Source organism: Mercenaria mercenaria, chromosome 6 (genome assembly GCF_021730395.1).
Source record: "Mercenaria mercenaria strain notata chromosome 6, MADL_Memer_1, whole genome shotgun sequence".
In the NCBI taxonomy this organism is placed as follows: Eukaryota; Metazoa; Mollusca; class Bivalvia; order Venerida; family Veneridae; genus Mercenaria; species Mercenaria mercenaria.
The window spans coordinates 45,369,299-45,387,574 of record NC_069366.1 but is presented as its reverse complement, the minus strand read 5'-3'; the positions used below and the strand labels follow the sequence as shown (position 1 = coordinate 45,387,574).

General features: G+C 35.7%; 1 long non-coding RNA gene across 1 annotated transcript; it reads left to right on the top strand.

Annotated features, from left to right (window-relative positions):
- The first annotated feature begins 6,604 nt into the window (after nucleotides 1-6,604).
- Nucleotides 6,605-14,865, top strand: LOC128557709 (uncharacterized). Its single transcript, XR_008371340.1, has 3 exons — nucleotides 6,605-6,903; nucleotides 10,279-10,364; nucleotides 11,545-14,865. It is a non-coding gene; the product is annotated as an uncharacterized LOC128557709 (long non-coding RNA).
- Nucleotides 14,866-18,276: the final 3,411 nt, after the last annotated feature.

Here is an 18,276-nt window from a genome sequence, read left to right as displayed (position 1 = left end):
TGTTTTGCACACTAATAAAATAAGCTAATCTAGTGATCATTGATTGTAGGTGCTATAAACCATAATAACATTTGCATTAAAGTCATAAGACAGTGTAACGTGCAGCTGCATATTCTGGATGACTAAACATTCAAGTGATAGTGCCGAAACATAATAATAAAAATAGGTATTAATCCACTCCGCTTACAGTTTAAGAGGCTGTGATAAAGCCTAAGGCTCCCAGACAGTGGTTAGTTTAAGAATTCTCATAAACAGAGCAATAAATAATGACACTTCACCATCATCAGTGGCTGCGATAAAGCCCTAAGGCTCGCAGAAAGTGGTAAGCACAAATATTCGCAATAACTTGGCAAATAGAAATCAAAGCCACTCCACAAACCATAAATGCGGCTGTGATAAAGCCAGAAGGCTAATAGAAAGTGGTCATTGCAAAATGTTCCTAATAACTTAGTAAATAGAAATTTAAACCACTCCACAAACCATAAATGTGGCTGCAATATAACACCGGTGCTTGCAGAAAGTGGTAGTTACAAATATTCGCAATAACTTGGCAAATGAAAATGTGACATAAATATATAGTTAACACTCGACAAACTATAGCTGTGTTCAAGTTACAGTGTCTTCTGTAAATTTATTATTATTATTTATCTATTATTTTTTATTTATTTATTTATTTTTACAAAATTAAACTTAAAAACACATGTATTTAGAGGCCATTTCGTTAGAATGCAAAATACCCGACCTTGACCTTTCCACACACAATAATATTGTGTGGCTAATACCAAAGAGTAATCCTACCAATATTTATCAGCTGGAATAATCATTATTTTACGTTCTTGTATACTTCATGAATAAGTCTAAATATGAGGAAATTATTCCTTACATGTATATATTTCAAATTAATTGCATGTACATGAAGCATTCACCAACACACCGAAATGTGCATACATGTATTGCTTTATTATAACACACCAAACGTGCATACATGTATTGCTTTATTGTATAAACTTCTACATGTATAGATGTCGATCTATATGAAATTTGTATCATTAATCAAAATATACTCCCCTAGTGCCCCTGTCTAACCGCTGTCATTATAGCATGCCTTAGCGATCTGTAGAAGCGCCGTTGTCCAAACAGGACAACATGGATACCATTGTAACTGAAGATGGGAGATTGGGCTCCGAATAACTGCCTGTGTGTCCAGAAGCGTACATGATCATGGATGACCAGCAATGTTTTTAAAATGTGATTTGCTTGCATCCTCTTTTCTTCGTACTGTTGAACTGTCACAGATCTTGGACTGGCTCGAGTGAATAGTTCACATATTACAACTTTTATAGTCTTTTACAAGCAGTCATCAATACGACGAATAAAGCTATGACCAATTATACCGACACGAATATGTGAATATGCCATTCTGTGCTCTGTATCATTCACACAAGAAGCGAAACAAAGAAAAAATTGTTTAAGATAGTTAATTTATATGTTTATCCATTGTAAAAATGTTCCAATCTTTCAAAATCTTGTTGTTTATGTCAAACGTAATCAATTTTGCCTTTTGCACCAATAAATTTCAGATTATTCAGGCTATATAATCCACAAAAATCGAAATGCTTTCTTTGTTTACTGAGCGCCCATGCGAAAAAGGCTGGTCAGAACTGGTTTAATCCAGTTTGATGATTGACAGCTTCTAACTAAATTCTAATATTTGGTATCCGTCCCTCCCACATGCCGTCATAAAATGCGCTATGCCTGGACATAGCTTCTCTATATACATTTACAAGTCTCTGTAATGTAAATTTCTTACATTATACTTGTACAACCATTTTACCATAACTAAGATTATAGTCTTCAGCATTTTACCATAACTAAGTTTATAGTCTTCAGCTTTCAAAAGTACACATATTTGAACTTCTCAAATATTTTTTTCAGTACAGTGACTGTCATTGATAGGGAATCGGGATCGAATCCCACTACGGTAACATACGAGGGTATCCAAACAACACATACTATCCAAATAAAAAAATATGGAGTTCCGGTTTAGACCATGGGCGTGCGACGACCCAGATGAAATTCGGGATATCACGGTCTTCGTTAATGTTAATAAGCGTCCGTCAGATCAGTAGGCGAAACGCAATATCCGCACAATAACATGTCTGCGACCCGAAAGAATATTCAAAGTAAGCTGTTAATTTTGTTGCGTCAGAAGCTAATCAGCCGGTAACGTGACTACACTGATATAATTTGAGATACAAACATGCTTTATTCCATACTGAGCAGCATTTTGAAACGGCGACATTTTGAACTTTTTTATATTTAGAGTGAGAGTGGATACACGTTACACTGGCGCCGACATTTTGAAAATTTGAGGAAACAAAAACATTCTCCAACGAGTTCTTCAGCTCGGGGAATGAGAGAATAGATTCACCTTTGTGTCGCTTTTCAGATCGTATTTTAATTCCTTTCCAGTACTTTAATTTCTTTGAACTTCTCTGTTACTAAGCCTATATTGAATTTTTAAAATTAAGGGTGCTTTTGTTTGCAAAAATCCGGTTTGGGTTTTAGGTTTTGGTTTGGATAAAAAATAATGATAAACTTAAACTGGTTTCAGTTAAAATGAGTTCTTGAACAAACAGGCGGTTTGTATGAACAAAATGACGAATCTAGAAAAAATGGTGATTAAATTTATTCTAAATGGAGATAAATGACAGATTTTGTATCTAAGAGCCAAACATATTAAATAACATGTACTACTATTACCACTCCTCATGTGCCGACACTATTTAACATGTGTACATAGCAAGGCTAATTATGGCATAGACAGTTGAGTCACTGCCTTTTGCACTCAACAACATTAGACCAATTGAGTGAATACAAATGATAGTTTTTGTTAAGTTTAATGTCAGACTGACAGAATTATAGGTCATATATCAACTTTCAATGCATTATTTAAGGCATGGGCGGGCAGCTAGGTTAAGCCCAGCTGGATTACTTAAAAATCCACACATGAAAGAATTCTACACCCTGAGCAAGGTTTCGGACACACAGCAGTGAAGGACAAATAATTTAAAATCAGCTACCGTAACCATCCGGCCACAAAGACTAAGACTGAGATGTAATCATATAACAGTATCCACTATCCAACAGACTTTTTTTTTTATTTCAATTTGATGAAAATTAGAGATTAAGTGTTTTGTAACAGGGATAACTCCTAAATTGAAATCATTGCTGTTTCCTTGTTTTGAACACACTCAGCAAAGTTTGACAGTTGTGATGGAGTTAATGTGCAAAAATAGATGATGTTATACTACTCAAGGTTCAAGCAAAGCACATATACTCTGACACTGGTGCTGGACTGATTTAAGTAACCAGTTGTATTTTAGGCCAGCGAGTGTATCTTACCTCACAAAAACTTGTTTAAATAAATATTAATTAAGATTCTTCAAAAATGGTTGACATATTTAACCTCTGACATTTTTTTCTGATGATGCATTGTACATTCAAAATCTGGCAACAATGAGTTTGATGGCATCCAATGACACCCCTGACTTGATCAGATAAAACTTAATACTTTGAACTTTTATGTCACTGTATTAAGGTGGGGGCGGGGGGGGGGGGGGGGGGGGGGGTCAGAAACCATGGATATACATTATTAAACATAACTGATACTTATGTATAATATAATTATATGTATTTCGGTGAATTGAAATTTCTCTACACTACACGCAGCCACAGGAAAACACTGCAGCAATTACAAGGCAGAGACTGAAGCACTCATGAAGGCCGTCTCAATGATTGAAGACTCGGCAGAAGAAAGTTCCTCAGTCGTCTTTCTTACAGATGCACTGTCTGTCATGGAAGCTCTGATCAACAATAAAGCTCCGCAGCTAGCCAGGAGAATGCAGCGCCTGAGTATAACCTGCAAAGTAGCACTTCAGTGGATTCCATCCCATTGTGAACTTGCAGGCAATGAAGAGGCAGACAAACTGGCTAAGTTAGGAGCTCAGTCAGAACAACCAACAAAACCTGTGAGTCACAAGGGGAAAATCACCATCATCAAGACACTAATGAGACAATGCATTATCAATTGAAACAAACTTGTGCAAACTTGTTTTCGAAGTTAGCATTGTAATAAATTGTACATTTGACAACATGGATCAGCTCTTTTTACAGACTTAATAGTCATTTTATTTTTGTTGTTGATAACTGCTTTGTCTATATTAAAATGGCTATTTCATGAGGACACGATTTTATAGAATTCAACTTTTGAAGATAAAAACGATGATATTCATGGCTTGTTAGAAATTAATTACACAACTATGAAATCCATGAAAATTAGTCCTCCACAAGTATTTATGACTTTGCAGTGTTTTACGGCCATTTTTCTGCATATGTTAACAGGTCATAGAGCTGTCAGTCAAGTTATTTTCAATTAATATCTTGTCAGGGATAAAAAAAATGGAAATTTATTTGGAAATTGAAATGTTCATTGATATGAATAGTTGTATGCATGAAAATAAAAAAAATACTCATTTTGCTCTTAAAATTTAGTCAGACTAGGGAACTGCTTTGCATATGTATTTATATACTAATGATGTTTATGTGCATATAAAGTTATGTCAATGTGCATAGGGCTTCTTGCTAGGACTTGAACCTAGAATTCTTACAAAAGTAAGTGTGTTTCTTTACACTACAAGAAGTGATCCCTTTCTTAGCAACAGAGACATTTATTTAAATACAAAATATTGCATATGTATGTTATCCTTCAAAAACAGACACATTTACTATAAATTAAAACTTTATACTATAAGAGATCACAGAGTGATCTTGGCGCCCACCAATGTGCCATTTTTGAGTGTTCCAAATTTCAAGACTTACTGACTAGCTCAATGTCAAATTTCATTTCCGCACACAACACTGTGCACGTGGTCAAAATTTGAAAGCTGTAGCTTGAGAAATGTGAAAGTAGGTCACTAGATCAATTTCAAGGACAAAGTTCTTTGTTACACAAAACTATGCATGTGCATCAAGTTTGAAGGCTGTAGCTCGAGAAATGTGAAAGTAGGTCACTAGTTCAAAATCATGGTCAAATTTTATTTCAGAACACAGAACTGTGCATGTGGTCCAAATTTGAAGCCTGTACCTTCAAACATGTGAAAGTAGGTCACTAGATTAATGTAAAGGTCAATGTTTGTTTCAGTACACAAAACTATGCATGTGGTCCAAATTTGAAGGCTGTAACTTGAGAAATGTGAAAGTAGGTCACTAGGTCAAAATCAAGGTCAAATTTCATTTCGGAGCACGAAACTATGCATGTGGTCCAAATCTGAAGCCTGTACCTTCAAAAATGTGAAAGTAGGTCACTAGGTCAATGTCAAGGTCAAAGTTTTTTTCAGTGCACAAAACTATACATGTGGTCCAAATTTGAAGGCTGTAGCTACAGAAATGTGAAAGTAGGTCACTAGGTCAAAATCAAGGTCAACTAATGTCAAGGTTCACCTTGCCACTCAAAACCATACATGTGGTCCAAATTTGAATGTTGTAGGTTATTGACAAGAAGACTTTAAAAGCTTTTCCCTATACAAGTCTATATGAACCATGTGACCCCCAGGGCAGGGCCATATTTAACCCTAGGGGGATAATTTGAACAAACTTGGTAGAGAACCGCTAGATGATGCTGCATTACAAATGCCAAAGCCCTTGGCTTTGTGGTTTGGACAAGAAGATTTTCAAAGTTTTTCCCTATATAAGTCTATGTAAACCATGTGACCCCTGGGGCGGGGCCATATTTGACCCTAGGGGGATAATTTGAATACTCTTAGTAGAATACCACTAGATGATGTCACATACAAAATATCAAGGCCCTAGGCCCTGTGGTTTTGAACAAGAGGTTTTTCAAAGTTTTTCCCTATATAAGTCTATATAAACCACTTGACCCCCGGGACGGGGCCATATTAGACCCCAGGGAAAATAATTTGAATTATCTTGGTAGAGGACCACTAGATGATGCTTCATACCAAATATCAAAGCCCTAGGCTCTGTGGTTTCGTACAAGAAGATTTTCAAAGTTTTTCCCTATATAAATCTACAAATGTATGTAAATTATAGAAATAAACAAAGGGCTATAATTCACTAAAAAATTGTTGAACAAGCCTGATTTTCAGGGGGACACAACTAGGGTACCAATACATCATTCTGACAAAGTTTGGTCAAAATCCCCATGGTAGTTTCTGATGAGATGCGATAACGAGACGGAAGGACCACGTACCACGGACGCAGAGTGATTTGCATAGCCCACCATCTGATGATGGTGGGCTAAATAACAGTAGTTGGAGTTTGGACTGTTGGAGGTCGAATAATCTTGGAACGAAATGAATGGAATATTTCGATGGTTAGAGAAACTGATTATAACGATGTATACATGCCAATCAAAGAGAATGTTTTCAGAAGTAATTATTGACAAATTATTGACAAATGAATTCGGCTGAGCATAAAGATTACCAGAAATGAACCAATTCTTATTTTTTTTTCTGTACCCGTTTCCATTGTGGTCCACACGGTCCGCCATTTTTTCCCGAACTGCAATAAATTTCGGATACAACAAACCGAACAAACCGCCTCCGGGGGCAGTTTGGTCGGTTTGACAAACCGGTTAGCGGTTTTTGAAAACAAATGACACAAACCTTTTCGAGATCAAAACCAGTTTTACAAAATAAATCGAAAGTTTGGCAAACCGGTTTGAAACCGAACTGAGTTTGTTACAAACAAAAGCGCCCTAAGAAATCCGTGATTTTACTTGCAGGCATGACTGATTAATGGAATTATTTTACTTTTATATAGAATATGGACGGCACTCCAGTACAGCATGTGCATGGTTGGCCTGTTGACAATTTTAGAAACGTGAGTAACTAACTTTCCATTGTATAATAATAATGTAAACAAACACCCCACCCATAAATAGCATAGAAATTCCTTATTTTTTACATTTTTATTTATTCATCAATTTGAAATGGGCCTTTTAGATTATTATTTCTTAAGGCTCGATCACTGCATGTATACACAGCAGTGTGCGAAATTCAGATTTGAATCCACTAGACCATTTGGGCTACCAGATAGGAAATTTTTCAAGCCCGACACTTAGTCTAAATAATGAGACCTCGAGTAGACCGATATTACATTTTGATATTATATGTTGTCTACCTAGAGGAGGCGGATATCGACAAGTCAAAAAAATATAACGATATTCAACTCTCGAGTACAATTATTTGGACTAGCCCGACACTAATTTCACTACCCCGAACTTTAACACCTTAAAATATAAAATACTTAATTTTTGCACCATATAACATTTTGTAAACTATAACGCCCGATTTTTTTAGGATCGGCACTTGACAATTACTGCTACTCGGACTTTTGACAATTTGCAAGATATAATAACGAGTGCTGAATACACATTTACACACACACAGATAGCATAATTTAAGCTCTGCCTACTGCAGGTACTTGTGAGAGGTGATTGTATTCAGCCAATTAGCGCTGTGGTTACATCTTTGACACTTCGTGTTTGATTGTCAACACGTGAGAGAGCAAAAAAAAAAACACAACAATTCAATAAGCATTCCTCAGTCTGGACTATGCGTGATGCCTTCTTAGTGTTTATTAATGGAGATCATATGAAATCACCATGCTGTACGAGTTTGTTTAATTAGCATGATTTTTAAAACAAATTTATAGGAAAATTTAGTAGCCTGGTCGGGCTTGTACCTGCGGAAAATCGGTAGCCCGAGTTGAAATTTGGTAGCCACAGGCTGTCAGACTACCGCGAATTTCGAACACTGACACAGTGATTAAGTTGAGCTTATGATTCTGCCGATAAGCTGTGCTCGGCCTAAATATAGGGAATCGGATCGGCTTATAGAAAAAAATATAGATTTTAAACAGGCTGGAAACATTGCCCGATCGGACTTTCGACATAAAAACTAACATTTTTTGAAAAATAGTAAAGATATTTCTTTCAAACTTGGTTCATCTGTTCATATGACACAAATTGAAATAAAAATAACTTGGTTGCCTTCAGTTTTGGTAGAATTATTTCCCCTTTTCAGATTTTTATGACGCATAATTTTTGAAGTCCAAAAAAATTATGTGTTAATGCATTACATTATGCTATTGGCGTTTGTTTCATTTATTCCACACTTATTTGACACCGTGCAAATTGTCAACAGTCAGGATAGCGTTGATAAGCGCAACTTGGCGCAGACATGCAATTCGGCTCGATCTTTCTTTGGAATATATGTAATACTGTTTACATGTCCTACTGATACAACCACATTTTAAAATAAATTCTTCTTGATACATCCACATTTTAAAATAAAGTCATATCTGATCCCTAACAAGTTTGTAATTACAAAACTACAGCCCTTAATCTGGAGTTCTGAAGCATGCTCGATTAGTTGGTCAGAATTATGAAGGAATTGAATTCAAACTGTTCCATAAATGCAAGAGTTTAAGAGTTTGTCAGAACCATAATCATGCAGAAGATGTAATTACTTTCACAAATCACAGGGCTCAAATTTTGGACTCGCTAAATGCAAGTCAGTTTCATGGAATGCAAGTTAAAATCAAAATTTCACACAATTTATTTTGCAAATACAAATAATTTAGTCAAAACTGTTGCGGTTTTTGTTAATGTTTGTAGATTCGCTTTAAATCTAGAATGCAGGCTATCTTACTAATTCGTACATGTATACAGTTGAATAGCTATTTATAATATTAGGTACGAAAATTTGCCTTGCCGTAGTTTCAGCCAGTAGTTAAGTTACGCCATCAATGATGCGTTCCGAATTACTTTGAAGGTTATTTTGAGTTATAACGAACAAAATTGTACGCCAAGGAAAACCGTGCAAACAATATTGATGTTCTAGCATGATTTTTTAGGATATTCTAATTCTTAATTGAAAGTCTAAATTTGCAAATAGATTTCAGACTAAGCAACAAGAAAAAAAGCTACATGCTACAATTTTTATGTTGGTCAAAAAAGTTAAACTGAAGCCGCTCACATTACTTTTTGGTCCGATGCATTCAGTTCCTGTTCTCCTAGGAATCCCCAGTCGAGCATGTCCCCAACAATATGATGAAGTATTTTGAGGGTATGAGCTAGACCAGTTGTTTTATGGTTCAAAATTCAGCTTTAAGTTCAGGCATGTGAAATTGGTGTCAGGCTTGGAAAATTTTCTATCTGGTTGCCAGCATGGGTTAGTTGAAATCTGAATTTTGTACACTGCACACATACTCAAATACGTTTAAAGTTATACGTTTATGAATCATGACCATCAGATACCAATAAACAATTGTAGCATTTTGTCAGCTCCTGTGTTCATACTAAACTGAGGAAGGCAGAACAGATTCTTCTAGCTGATTACCAGTCTGTTTTTGCCTTTTAATGATACCGAGCAAAGTGAAGGTCATAGACCACCAAGTCAGAAAGGTACCTGGAATTCACTGGGTTAAAGTAATGTTTGGCTGTTCTGGCTGGTCAGTCGTGTAAACAAACCTACTCATACAGTGACTTTTCTTTTTTCAAAACTGAAATTTTTAACCGCATTTACTTCGTTTCATTGTACATTTTGACAAAATTTGCTACTGTTTTATTTTCATTAAAAAAAGTTTTATTTAAAGTGGTATTATGCGCATCTTACTGCACATAGTGTGTTTTGGGCGAATGTTCTATAAACGCAATTTTCGGTTACTGTACATTAAAATGTGTTAAATCAACGATGATGCCGCATAAGCATTTGAAATTGATGCTTTAGAAATAAAGAAATGGACTAATAAAATAATAGTTATTTTCTTCAATCTTCTACGAAGTGATCTCCCTTACCTATAGGTAAAGATTTCTGAAGTTGAAGGGAAGCAACTCTTTCGTGCAGTTCGACTTTTTTTAAAATGACCGCCCCAGTCCAAATAAGAAAAGTCATATTTGGAAAGTTATTATTTCGTACAGGTAACAAAATAGTTTAGTATATTGGGTTAAAAGCTATAATTTTCTACACCCTGTTTACACACACATTTATTTCAGCCAGATTTTTATTTGAAAAATGTCCATAATTCCACTTTAACAAATTTCTCCCGCCATGCCAATGATATAATTGGGGTCATCTTATTGGCATGAAAATTGAAAAACTGCGAAACGGATATTAGCTCTTAGACCTTTGAAATTTCAAAACAGCTGGTTGCCCATGTTTTCTTAATTTGCTCCCTTTTCACTATTTTCAGGCATCTTGGTCTATTATACAGAGTATTGTTGTACTGCTCCAAAGTGCTTGTTGACAGACTGAAACCACTTGCTTGCGGCTCATAAGGTATTTCTATCATTCTGTTTCTTTATCATGTAGTTGCAGCTGTGGGAAGCAGTTTCAATCATTCAAAAAGTATGATATACTGTATACAAATTAGTATTTGGGTGAACAGATTTTTGCGATTGAGTCAGTGCATAGAATCAAATACCAAGGAACATTAGGCATAAAAAAATTGTCTGTTTCCTGTATCCTGACCTACCATAAATTATTGGCCCGACCCTAAATGGACGGTCCGTCCGCCTTTGTCTTTGAGAACATTTTTTTCAACTTTTTGATAAAAAGTTGCAAAACTGCACTTTTTATGCTTTAAACATGGACAGTGATGTTATAAATCAACTTACTGATGCTCTAGAGGCATAACCCCCCCTATTTGTATTCATTTTTTGACACAAAAATAATTTCCAAAAAGTCTCCCTAAAAATAATTTTAAAAAATCCGAAGAAAAAGTTTTTCCGACCGACCTACCCTAATTTATTTTAGCATGTTACTGGAAACAAATTTTTTTTTAGACTTAAGTAAAGACTCCATTTCATTTTCTTGATGATAAAGCATTTCTGGACAAAACCATAAAATTTAATACATGTATGCAAATTTAAACAATTATTAGCTCAATCACCTGTCACAGGGTGACAACATGAGTTGATGTCCGTCATGTGCCAACAATTTGTAAAAAATCTTCTTCAGAACCTCTGGGCAGATTTACACCAAACTTCACAGAATGATCTTTGGGTGGTCCTCTTTCAAAATTACCCAAAGAATTTAATTCCATATAGAACTGACCGGAAAGAAAAACTTTGAAAATGATTTCTTGTCAGAAATTGTTAGCTGGCAGGGCTTTTCATCCTTATATGACAGAGGCCTGTATTCGGCCACTTCCCAATCCAAAAATATTGCATTTTTTTCCCAACATCCCAAAATGAAAGGTAACATTTCCCAAAAATCACATCAACAAATGGTTTAATTTGTGACAGGAGGAAGCGGTTCTCAGATATTGATTTTTTAGCTCACCTGTCACAAAGTGACAAGGTGAGCTTTTGTGATAGCGCGGCGTCCGTCGTCTGTCCGTGCTTCGATAAACTTTTGCTTGTGACCACTCTATAGGTCACATTTTTCATGGGATCTTTATGAAAGTTGGTTAGGGTCTCTTTTTATCAATTTACAATATTTGATTTCTGTTTTACAGGTTCACTTCTTGAGAGCAGGCAGCTACAAAATGGAAGGTCAACAAATCCAGTATACTTGAAAAGCAAGAAAGAAACACCAGAAAATATAAAAAGACAGAAGAACAAGGGAACTTTAAAAAAAAAAACTTTTAAGGATAGGAATTCAGGATTTATTTAGAAACTAAATTTATTTTGAGAAGAGCAGTGTTTGACAAAGCGCTCTGTTACTTTAAGAGATAATGTATTATCACATTGGTTTTGTTATTGTCGAGCCCGCTTGTGGAAGCGAAGACATAGTTGTCCAAATGTCTATTTGGCATATGTGCGTGCGTGCGTCCGTCCATCCGGATTTGTTTGTCCGGACCATAATTTGGACATGCATGGAGCAATCTTGTTTATGTATAGTATGAATGTTAACCTCAGTGAGACGGAGTGTCATGCGCAAGCCCCAGGTTCCTATCTCAAAGGTCAAGATCACACTTACAGGTCAAAGGTCAAATTCAGAAATGACTGTCCGGAGCATTTCTTCTTCATGCATGGAGGGATTTTGATGTAACTTGGCACAATTGTTCACCATCATGAGATGGAGTGTATTGCGCAAGAACCAGGTCCCTAGGTCTAAGGTCAAGGTCACACTTAGAGGTCAAAGGATACAAGAATGACAACTTTGTCTGGAGCATTTCTTCTTCATGCATGGATGGACTTTGATGTAACTTGGCACAAATGTTCACCACCATGAGATGGAGTGTCATACGGAAGAACCAGGTCCCTAGGTCTAAGGTCAAGGTCACACTTAGAGGTCAAAATTCAGATACAAAAATGACTGTCTGGAGCATTTCTTTTTGATGCATAGATGGATTTTGATGTAACTTGGCACAATTGTTCATCATCATGCGACGGAATGTCATGCAAAAGATCCTAGAATTACTTCCCTTTGTTGTTACTATAAATAGCTTACATTTGTAACTTTTTTATTACTGGTCGTAGGGAAAAATCAAGACTACTTTTCTGCAGTACAACATGCATGTTACATCCAATTTTTAGGTGTATTTTGACCTATCTCTGCTGGTGCGGATTTTTTTTAATTTTTTTTTTTTTAATTTTTTTTTTAAATTTTACGTTCCTTTGTTGTTACTGTAAATAACTTATATTGTAACTTTTTGCAATCTCTTTTATTTGGCATAAATGTTTGCCTCAATGAGACAAGGAGTGTCATGCACAACTCCCAGTCCTTTTGACAGCTGGCGGGCTTGACATATTGCCCGTGGGTATCTAGTTCTCATATTTTTCATGAGATTTTAAAGAGAATGTTCTGTTTTACCCCCATGTAGTAAGCTTGTTTGTCTTTCAGTCAGTAGGTTTTCATGGCTTCCAGGTGATAACTCATGAAAAGCTTGACCGCTTTAAATATTTTTTGTACATAGTTACAGGTCAAGTTCGACTTCGGGGTCAGTAGGTCAAAGGTCAAGATAACTTGCAAACGCTTTGGCCTGGGATCATAGCTTTTGTAACACAGGTGTAACATGATAAAATACAGGTTGTTTGAATTTGAGGTCAATAGATCAAAGGTCAAGGTCACAGTGACCTTGAACAGTTGAGCCGTTTCTGAATGATAACTTGAGACCTTGAGCCTAGGATGATAAAGTTTGGTACACAGGTGTCACATCATGAAATACAGGTCAAGTTTTATTTTGAGGTCAGTAGGTCAAGGTCACAATAAGGCAAAACAGTGAAATGTTTTTCAGATTATAACTTGAGAATGCTTGTGCCTAGGATCATGAAAATTGTTAGGGAGGTTGATTATGACCAGCAGGTGACCCCTAATGATGTTGAGGTCACAGGTAAAGGTCACACTGACCCGGTTCTTTAAAATGATGCACGGAGGGGCACATGGGGTCTTCCTCCACCATTAAAACTGGAAAGTCGCCATATGACCTATCCTGTGTCGGTGTGATGTTAAGTTCAACAAAATAAATAACTGTTCTTTAAAACGGGTTTTGGACAATAACTTCAGGATGCTTTGGATGAGAAACACAAAATTTAGTACAAAGTTGGTTTTGACCAGCAGATTACCTGTATTGATTTAGAGTTCCAAAGGTCAGGATGACCCGGAACATTTAAACCTTTTCCATACAACAACTTGAGAACACTTTGGCGGAGGATCATGAAACTATAGAGATTGAATTTGAGGTCATTAGGTCATAGCTCAAGAAAATGCTGCTTTGATATTGGCTTAGTTCTGTGATAAGGCCATATTGTAGAGTATAATTCGTCACTCCTGTGACAACTCTAGCGTTTAGCTCACCTGAGCACAAAGTGCTCAAGGTGAGCTTTTGTGATAGCCCTGCGTCCGTCCGTCGTCAACAATTTGACTGTTAACACTCTAGAGGTCACAATTTTGACCTAATCTTTATGAAACTTGGTCAGAATGTTACCCTCAATAAAATCTTGGACACATTTGATATTGGGTTATCTTGGATCAAAAACTAGGTCACCAAGTCAAATCAAAGGAAAAGCTTGTTAACACCGTAGAGGTCACATTAAAGGCTATATCTTCATGAAACTTGGTCAGAATGTTAATCTTTATGATCTCAAGGTCCAGTTTGAATCTGGGTTATGTAGGGTCAAAAATTAGGTCACTAGGTCAAATCAAAGGAAAAACTAGTTTACACTCCAGAAGCCAAATTTATGACCATATCTTAATCTTAATGAAACTTTGTCAGAATTTTAATCTTGATGATCTATAGGCCAAGTTAAATCTAGTTCAGGTGGGATTAAAAATTCGGTCACTAGGTCAAATCAAAGGAACAGCTCGTTAACACTCCAGAGGCCACATTTATGACTGCATCTTCATGAAACTTCACCAAAATGTTAATCTTGATGATCTTTCAGTCAAGTTTGAATCTGGGACATGTGGGGTCAAAAACTAGGTCACCAAGTCAAACCAAAGGAAAAGCTAGTTAACTCTTTAGAGGCTACATTTATGATCATATCTTAATGTAACTTGGTCAGAATGTTGATCTTGATGATCTTTATGTCAATATGTCAGGTGAGCGATACAGGGCCATCATGGCCCCTCTTGTTTATTTGTTCTTGTTGTAAGAGAAATTGTACATTTTAGAAAACAGATTACAGCAAGTCACATTTTCTTTATTTTGACAATACTTATTTCAAAGCCTGACAAAAGCATCCAGTACTGTTATTAAAAGTTGTTATTCACAGTTCAGCTATATTTCATGTATGGATAAAACAAGTTGTGTGATCTGTGATCATTATAAATGTGTATACAGATAAAACTTAAACATGTGAACAGTTTATTCAATAAATAAAGTGTAATGCAATTCTTTTTGATGTGTATATAAAAACAAAATTAGGATTTGTTTTACCAGTAATTTCAGAATTACAATTAACACAAATAGATAAAACCAAGCCTGCACAAGAAGGCTAATATGTCTCCCTAGACTGAGCTCTTAACCTGCCGTGGTGCAAATACATTGTTGATGTGTGTCTGTCTGTTAAGTCTTGTTAACAGTGAGTTGCAATCTAGTAACTTTTCAGTTTGTATGATTTTTAGCTCACCTGAGCACAGTGTGAGCTGTTGTGATCACCTTAAGTCTGTCATTGTGCTTCTCAACAGTTTGCTTGTTATTAAACACCCTAGTAGACAGTTTTTTTTTTAAATGTTAAAGGGATGAGTTGAAGTCTGATCGATTCCCGATTGAGGCAGTGCCTTATTTCATATTAAACCATATTCTGCTAGAATTCACACAATCTAGAATAAATCCAGCCTTTAAAACAAAAGTGTGTTCTACTGTTTGGACATCTTCTCTACCTGGCCAGCTGAAGTAATGGGTTTCCTTGTTGGTGCCATAAATTTTACAAGAATTTTCTTTTCATTTTGTATAGTTAACACAACACCAGGGTACCATCTGTCCTGATAAGCAACTGCTATGTATTCATTTTGATTTATCTCATCAAAGCTTGGTAGAAGTTCAAGAAGTTCATCTGTGGAATTTTCGTTACATTTTCTTGTCTTACCACATTTTAAATTTAGGTCATTTTTGGCTTTTCGTTTGTTTTTCACTTTATCACATTTATTGGTAATCTCTTCATTTATTTCAATTAGGACATTGTTATACCATGAAAAAGACAATTTATCACTGATTTATTACATATAAGTTTTTTTTTAATGTCAGTTATGAAATAAGTTGATTTATTTTGAGTTTTCTGAACCTGGTATCGATTTTTTGTTAAATTCTTAACAGTGAGGGCTTATCAGCCGGGGTTGCTAATTACATTGATAAAGTTTCAAAAAGAAATATAAACCAGAAAACATTCAGAAAAAATTCAAGGAATTATCCTCTCACTGTTAGTTGGCATATTTCTAAATTCAGAAAATTTCTAAGAAGACTATAATTTGGAAATAAATGTCTTTTTGCATGTTTTAAAACAATATACATGTATAACTGTAAACTTTAATTTTTCAATCCATATGATAATTACTGTTGAATGAACATAAAAATCACAATATATGCATTTATACTAATATACTAATGAAATTTTTTGACACGTTTACTTTAATACATTCTACATTATTGAATATTACAGTCCAACTAAATTGTTCATAATTATGAACTCACTACGCCAGTCAAAATTTGTTCCAAGCCATAGGTAGTTCGAGTTAATCCACTTTACATTTATTAATGCCATAAAGGTCAAACTTACCAGACAAGCATGTAGATCTAAAGCACACCTAAAGCACAAATGTTTATCACTGAGAAACTTTTTCTTTTCATTCTTTTAAAAACTCAGCACTTTTCCAACTGTGTGGAGTTAAGTGAATTGGACATTTATCATCTGTAACCATTGTTTTCTAACAGTAACTGGTCTGTTGTTCTAACTATATGTGGATCTTGGAGTCGCAGTTGCAGTTGGACCCGATATATGAGCACCAAAGTTGAAGCTTGGGTCATTTCTGATTCTACTTTGCTCTCGAACAAACTTTGCGAATTCGCTAAACGGAGGAAAAGCTACATTGTATAAATGTTTGTATCTTGTTGCTGTAATCGTCCATTTCTCTTGCAAGAAATGCGGAAGCTTGCTCACGATTGGATTTACCCCGATAGCAGCATCAAAGTACACCAGAATCTATGAATACTTGGAATCACATTTGTCAATTTCTGATAATATGTCAGAAAGATCATACAACTGTAAAGAGGTTTTTGCAGATATTTTGGGAAAGGATGACAGTTTTGTCATAATGTCGTGATAAACATTTTCAGGAGTTCCAAATCTTTCATCAAGTCTTTCCCAAATTTTACACAGACCTTCAGTTGGATCAGATATAAAGGTAGCCTTCAAAGAAGTTGCTTGATTCTTGGAACTGGTTCCTAACCACTTGATAAGCAAATCTGTTTCCTCACTTGGGTTTGCATCTATTTCTGTCATCACTGACTTAAAAGTTTGTTTCCATTACTGATAAGTTTCTGGTTTTTCATTAAACACAGTCATTCTAGACATTAACAGATCTTTCTTCTAGAGCTTTAAAATGTATTCCAGATATAGATATATTAATTAAGGAATATCCGGAGACCCTTAACAGCTTCTGATAAATTATCTTATTTATACTATAATTCAGAACAATCATACCAAAACACATTTATCTAAAGAAGTTAAAGGCAAACGAAAAATTGAAATAAATTAAGACAGTTATGAAATTATTTTAAATTGCAAAACATCGAACAATATCACGTAATTATAGATAATTTAACCTTCCCTAAATTACCACCTTTTGTTGGTAGAGCGAAAAGGTGTTATTTATGTCTCCCACCACACAGTGGTGTGGGAGACATATTGATTTACTCCAGTCTGTGTGTGTGTGTCTGTCACAAAGCTTGTCCGCACTCTAAGTCGAACATTTCTCATCCGATTTTCACCAAACTTGAACAAAATGTGTTTGACCATAAGACCTCGGCCAAGTTCAATAACTAGCCAAATCGGTCCAGGCATTTTGGAGTTAGGCCCTTGAATTACCAAAAATCGGTCTTTTTACTCTTGTCCTTACTATAATTCGAATATTTCTCATCCAATCTTCACCAAACTTAAACAAAATGTGTTTGACCATGAGACCTTGGCCAAATTCGATAACTAGCCAAATCGGTCCAGGCATTTTGGAGTTAGGCCCTTGAATTATGGAAAAATTGGCCTTTTTACTCAAGTCCGCACTCTTAATCAAACATTTCTCATCCGATCTTCACCAAACTTGAACAAAATGTGTTTGACCATGAGACCTCGGCCAAGTTCGATAACTAGCCAAATCGGTCCAGGCATTTTGGAGTTACGGCCCTTGAATTATCGAAAAATCAGCCTTTTTACTCTTGTCCGCACTCTAAGTCGAACATTTCTCATCCGATCTTCACCAAACTTGAACAAAATGTGTTTGACCATGAGACCTTGGCCAAGTTCGATAACTAGCCAAATCGGTCCAGGCATTTTAGAGTTACGGCCCTTGAATTACCAAAAAAATCCGTCTGTTTACTCTTGTCCGCTTTTCTCATTCGATCTTCACCAAACTTGAACAAAATGTGTTTGGCCATAAGACCTTACCCAAGTTCAATAACTAGCCAAATCTGCCCAGGCACTTTTGATTTATGGCCCTTGAATTACTGATTGGATCCACTCATCCAGACCATCTAATTGGATCCACTCGTCTAAAACATCTAGAGAAACTAACATTTTTCAGAGGGGCAGTT